Source organism: Arachis duranensis, chromosome 5, assembly GCF_000817695.3.
Source record: "Arachis duranensis cultivar V14167 chromosome 5, aradu.V14167.gnm2.J7QH, whole genome shotgun sequence".
NCBI classification, from domain to species: domain Eukaryota; kingdom Viridiplantae; phylum Streptophyta; class Magnoliopsida; order Fabales; family Fabaceae; genus Arachis; species Arachis duranensis.
This window is the reverse complement of record NC_029776.3, coordinates 85,707,589-85,714,401: the sequence shown is the minus strand read 5'-3', so window position 1 is coordinate 85,714,401 and position 6,813 is coordinate 85,707,589. Positions and strand designations below refer to the sequence as shown.

The following is a 6,813-nucleotide window of genomic DNA, read 5'->3' as shown; positions in this document are numbered from 1 at the left end:
TTTAAATAAAATAAATCAAAATAAATATATATATTTTTTTAAAAAATAGATTTTAATAAAATTAAAAATAAAACGCCTAATCTAAGCAACCAAACAACTAATAGTTATTAATCACAGTCAATCCCCGACAACGACGCCAAAAACTTGGTGCGGTATTTTACAACTCACAAACTAACCGGCAAGTGCACCAGGTCGTACCAAGTAATACCTTACGTGAGTAAGGGTCGATCCCACAAGAATTGATGGATTAAGCAACAATAGTGTTTGATAGGCTTAGTTAGACAAACAGAAAATAGTGTTGGAAGTTCAAAAGCATTAACAGTAAATTTAGAATATTAAAGATAGGCAGATAAATAAGTTGGGAATAAAATATTGAGAAGGCAGTTAAGACTTCAGAGTTATCTATTTTTTCGGATTAACTTTTCTTACTAACTAATTTAATTATGCAAGATTTAATTTATGGCAAACTGTATGTGACTAGACCCTAATTCCTTAGACCTTCCTAGTCTCCTCTAAAATTTATTAACTGCCAATTCCTTGGTCAATTAGTTCCAATTAGAGGGTGATCAATTTCTAGTTTATATGCCACAAGATCATAATTATTCAAAAATAAGGGGATTATATGTCACGTATCCCATTAAAGACAAACAATTAGAAATTCAGGATAATATGTTTTCAAGCTATTATTCAAGTATAGAGCTTTTCCAACTTATACAAGAACTCAATTAGAACATGGGTCATACTTTCGTTCCACCCAAATTCATAAAATAAAGAACAAAAACAATTATTGAAATTATAAACCCACTCATAAATTAAAATAGAAAAAGCAATAAAATCAATCCAACCAAATAGACAGAGCTCCTAACCTTAACAATGAAGGATTAGTTGCTCATGGAATGTGGAATGTAAATTTGTATAGAATTTCCTAATGGAATTCCCCTTGGTGGAATCTCTTCAATAGAAGAGAAGTCTCCCCTTTTTATAACTAATCCTAATTAATTTAAAATCTAATATCTAAAATTAAGATAATATCTTTTCCTATATTCAAATTCAAATTTGAATTTAAATCAGAATTAACTAACTACTCCGCGTCTTGTAACGTGGGGACCACTTGACTTTACTGGATCCGTGCCTAACTTGGGTGCTAAAATGGGGCCCAGAAATCACCCTCCAGCGTTTTTTGCATTTTCTGCACGTGGCGCATGTCACTCGTACGCGTCAGTCACGCGTACGCATCGATGGTCATCTTCGCAAGTCACGCGGACGCGTCGGTCACGCGCACGCGTCGCTGTGCAATTCTTCAAATCATGCGTATGCGTATTCTCTATCTCCTTTGATTCTTGTGCTGCAGAAACTCCACCAAATCCAGCCGAATACTACCTAAAATAAACAAAATTACAAAAGACTCAAAGTAGCATCCATATTGGCTAAAAGATAATTAATTCTTTATTAAACTCAACAATTTAGATGTAAATTCACTAGGAAAAGATAGAAAAGATGCTCACACATCAATAAGCAGTTGTTTCTAGATACATCAAGAGCATTAAATTCAAGATGAGAGAGTTTCGACATAATGAAAATTTGTTACCTGAGTCTTCCTAAAATTTGATCAGAATCTCGTACTGATAACATGTTGTAAAATAAATAAATAAGGAAGATAGTAATTTATTTGTAAAAGAGAGAGAGAAATAGTATATAAAAAAAGAAAGAATAATTTTATTATTACTATTGTATGTTATTAATAAAAACTTAACCTTCTATTTATACACATATAAAATATTATATTTTTAATATTATTAGATTTATTCTCTCTTAAAAATAAACATCTACATAATCAACTTTATCACAACAAATTTAACTTTATCTCGACATATTATTCTCAAAATAAGGATTTTATGGCTTCTGTTAACAAACTTAAAAGTTTTTCAATTGTAAAATTATATCTAATATCTAATGAGAATGTGGGGAAGAAGAATGTGAACCTTTATTACGTCGGTTGTTGCTTCTCCTTCTTATGGAAAATTATATTTCTAAGGAATTTCGACGAACAAGTTAATACAAGAATAAGAAATCCAAGATTTTTGTTATGTTAGAAAAATATTTATAAGTCGTGTTTGGTGTTTATTGTAACACCCTACTACACAGAGACGTTTAAGCCGTAAAACAGAAGTGGTGTGATATTACGACTTCTAAAATAAAATATATACATATAGTAGCAGAAAGAATATAATAACTAGGAGCCTTGAAAAACACGTAAAACAAAATTCGCAAAATGAAAAGTGCAAAATCTAAAGATTATAAGTATAAATAAACAGAAATTAGAGAGTCAAGGATACAAAATATCTAGCTCCTAACTTCGCCTACAAAGTCAAGGCTGGTCGGAAAATATTTACATACATATATACATATCCCAAAATGCCCAAAATACATAGGTAAAACCGTAACTCTCCTTAAACCTCTAAGAAGAACTAGAAAGTTAAGTATACATATACATAAACTATACAAGAAAAGAAATCCAGAAACCACTCCGCTTCAGAAGTCCAAACGCCTAGCGAGGTGCCTCTCGACCTGCATCTGAAAATAACAACACAGTATGGGGTGAGAACTGGAGGTTTTCAGCATGGTAAAGGTGTCACACACATAATATATAAGGCCCTAGGAATGCCAGAAGCAATCCTAGAACGCCGAGACTCAGATTAAAAAGCTTAAGTTACTAAATAGAAACCATAAAATGGGTAGGTACCTAGGGAATTCTAAACTCAATTTAAACTTAACCTTAACACTCAACCTGTCCACCTTTCCTCCGTTCCTCCATCTCCAGTGAATTTGCAAAGACAGACAAACAGACAATTGCAAGCACAGGTAGGAGACAATTAGTGCAAGTGGCAATTATTACAATTAACATAATATATTCAGTTAGACATTCCCAAATAAGGCATAGCAAACAAACAAACAAAATGCACATGATGTATGCCTGTCCTATGGCTGATGAGGCTCATCTGTCAGTTATCAAGCCAACTCGACAAGTCTGAAACCCTTGGACTATCCCTCGTCGCACATCCCCATGAGTCTATGCATAGCTTTTGTTTTTTCATTTCATTCATACATCATACATCCATATATAATTTCACTTAATGGGGGATAACCATTCCTGAAAATTTATACATGCCCGGTCACCCTTACGACGTAGGGTCAATAGAGTATCGAGTCTCAACCTAGTATACGTGGTGGCAAGCCACGGTATTCTACCCAGAAAAACTCGTATCTCAGATAACATTTTAATGCATACGCCACAGAAGTATTCATAATCATTCATGTTCATTTCATAACCATTCATCATAGCCATGTCATCATCAACTTCTCATACATTCACATCATTCTCATATGATTCATCATATTTACCCTTTACTTCATCCCTAAGTTACCTTAATTTCCTAACTCCATCTCATTACTAAGCTTGCTAGTCAAGTTTAGAACTAACAATATGAAAATAGAGGTTTAAGAGGTCAAATTGACTTTGAAAAAAAACTAAATAATGATTTGCTGAAAACAGGGGTATGCATAAACATACACATGTATGCGTACGCATATGCCTCTTTTTGGCCAAGACACGTACGCATGCATCTGTTCGCGTACGCATGTAGGCTGGACAGAATTGAATAAATGTGTATGGCTCCTGTATGCCTACGCAAAACATCATTTTTTCGGTGCTATGCGTACGCTTGCACATGTATGCGTATGCATAGGTACCAAATAGAATGTAATCAATGCGTATGAAAGGGTATGCGTACGCATGCATGGATTTTTGGATAAAATTTTGGTTAAGTCAAAAAGCTGCAGAATTTACATTTTGAACCCCGAACTTCCGACGTGCATACAAAACAAGTTTGAAATCATTTGGAGATCCAAAAGCCAAGTTATGGCTCGTCGAGGTTCGACCAAAAACCAATTCCATACCAAGTTCAAAAGCCACAATTTTCTTAAAGAATCCAACTCAAACCTAATATACCATACACCAAAATCAACACAACATAACCTTACCATCACCACAATAATCCTTCCATGACTATCATATCTCAATTCAACAATATCATGCATCAACCTCTCAAATACATCAACAAATTTGTCATCCACCTACCCTAGGCATTTATATATTCTTGTCAACAAGTCCATAATCATAAATTCATCAATTTCACATCCTGTTATCATCATCCATAGCAGTCACCCAATCCAATACACAATTCATAGTACAATTCAACAACAAGGATACTAAGCATTAAACATTCCTTTATATTCCAACCTATACTAGGGTCGTTTAGCCTAAGTTTTCACAGAACATTATATATTAAATATGAAAAACATAAATCATACTTTGGCCGATTTTCACGTTTTGTCCAAGGTAACTCACAAGGCAAGAAGCAAGTCCTCTTACCACAATTCCAGCTCTAACACCAACCCAAGCTTCCACCAATCACCAATGTCCACAATTCAAGCTTCAATTACATATACACAAACCTAATTCATATATACATAATACATATACACCCAAATTCAATATCTAACATAATAAAACAAGAAATTGACTAGGGTTAAGATCCTTACCGCACCCACGGACAAAACAACCCAAACCCGATAAGCTTCGCAAGCTAAATCGAACTTAGAATACCAAAATCTCAACATAGAGGCTCACAGTTTTTGAAAATCAAAGAAGGTAGAGAAACTAAGGTGAAATTGTGGCTTACCTATAAAATTTCTCTGATAGGTTTATAGAGCTTGACGCGATGGACCTGTGGCCGCCAACGGTGCGGCGATCGGAGCTCGAAGTAGAAAGATATGGTAGTTAGAAGTGGAGGTTAGGGTTTGAATTCTTTTCTTTTCTCCCCCTTGGCTATTTCAGCGTTGTGCTGAATGAGGAAGAAGAAGAGTGTTCTCTTCTTTTGATGAACTGGGCTGGCTTGTTGGGCATGGGCCCATTTTTGGGCCCGATTCAATTGGTTCGACCCGTTCGGCCAAATCTTGAGCCAAATTCTTTGAAATTAGTGTCAAAATTCTCGTTTTAATGAGCTCTATTATAATTTAATGTAATATTTATATTTTTATTTTCTTTATTAAAATTTAATTTATTGACTAATTATTTACTAATTTAAAGGGGTTTACATTTATAATAGGAGAATGAATTCTCTTCTTTTTTTTAATTAGAAATTTCTTTATAATAGATTTATTTTGTAAATTAGTGGAATACATTTTTTCATTATATTACTCACACACTTATACATTCATATTTTGAAAATTTTTAAATTTCATCTCAGTCTTAATTTAAATTTAAACCTAGTGCAACTTATTTAAAAGATAATCTTATTTGTCACTTAATTTATATCTTTGCTGCACGATTTTAATTTTTTATGCATAATTTTTGCTAGGTGATGGTGTGACCCTAGCCTATATAATAAAAGTCGACTAGATTCGATCCGTACACTAATTTAATCATTGAAATTCTAATTACACTAATTTGAACCTTGAGATTAAACTCCGAGTCACACACTAGTCCCTCAGCCTATTTTCGACGTGAGTTAAAAGTCGGACTATTGATGTGGCACCATTACTGCCACGTGGCATCATCACTCACCCCACATCATTATGATCTTCTTTCTCATCCCTATCTCCATCCCTCTTCTTCTCCCACCCTCCGTCACATCTCCCTTTCCTTCTCCTTTCTTTCTCCTTCCCACCCTCCACCACCTCCTGCTGTAAGTCTTTCTGCCACCATCCTATCTCCTCCAATCTCTTCATCTCTTCTTCCACTTCTATTGCTACAACACCTACCGCCACTCCCATTCCTTCCAACAATGTTTTCGTTAGGCTGAAGGAGTTGAATCATGAAGCCAGGACTTTGAGCAACCATGACCAAAAATGATAACATCTGCTGTTGATGCTTCTCCATTCCTTAAAGACGATCGGTGAGGAGTAGTAGCTTATTCTCGATAAATTTTTTATGCTGCTTGAGTTTAACCAACTCCTGCATGAGGACATTTTTGTTAGATTTTAGATTCTCTACTTCCTTCCAAAGGCCATCATTTGCTGGTGCTTCATCATAATTGTCTTTTATGATCAGTGGCTTTTGATGATCTACATTGTGCGGATGTTTCTTTCTCTGAATATTGACGAACAAATATTTTTTATCCTTGACAAAGTTATCATTGGCAAATTTCTAACGGTCCATATCAATTTTTCTAAACCCCTGATACATATTTGATAGTTATCAATTATCGACTAAAATGGAAAAGACAAATTTAAATTGAAAGCAAATTATAGAGATACATACGTAGATGTTGAGCTAACGAATGAAGCTGGAGAAGTTGTTGTACTTGAAGTAATTAGGGAGAAGAGTGTCGAAGAAATAGGTGATATCGGAGATCAGATGAAGAAGGTGTGACCATGTGGGATATAAGAGACGACGGAGTCAGTGGAAGGTGAGGAGATTGGAGGGGATAGTATGATGGCAGAGAGACTTGCAACAGGAGGTGGTGGAGGTAAGAAGGAGAAAGAAAAGGAAGGAGAGGGAGAAGTAATGGAGGGTGGGGGAAGAAGAGGGAGAGAGGGATGGAGATGGAGATGAGAAAGAGGATGATGGTGATGTGGGGTGAATGATGATGCCATGTGGTAGTAGTGGTGTCACATTAGCAGTCTGGCTGTTGACTCATGTTGAAAATAGACTGAGAGACTAGTATGTCGTCTGGAATTCAATCTTGAGGTTTAAATTAGTGCAATTGAAATTTCAGGGGGTTAAATTGGTGCATAAGCCGAATCTAAGGT

The 6,813-nt window shown here is 35.2% G+C and overlaps 1 pseudogene; it reads right to left on the bottom strand.

Moving 5' to 3' along the window:
- Window positions 1-5,689: 5,689 nt before the first annotated feature.
- LOC107490019 (heat stress transcription factor A-8-like) lies at window positions 5,690-6,415 on the bottom strand (annotated as a pseudogene).
- Window positions 6,416-6,813: the final 398 nt, after the last annotated feature.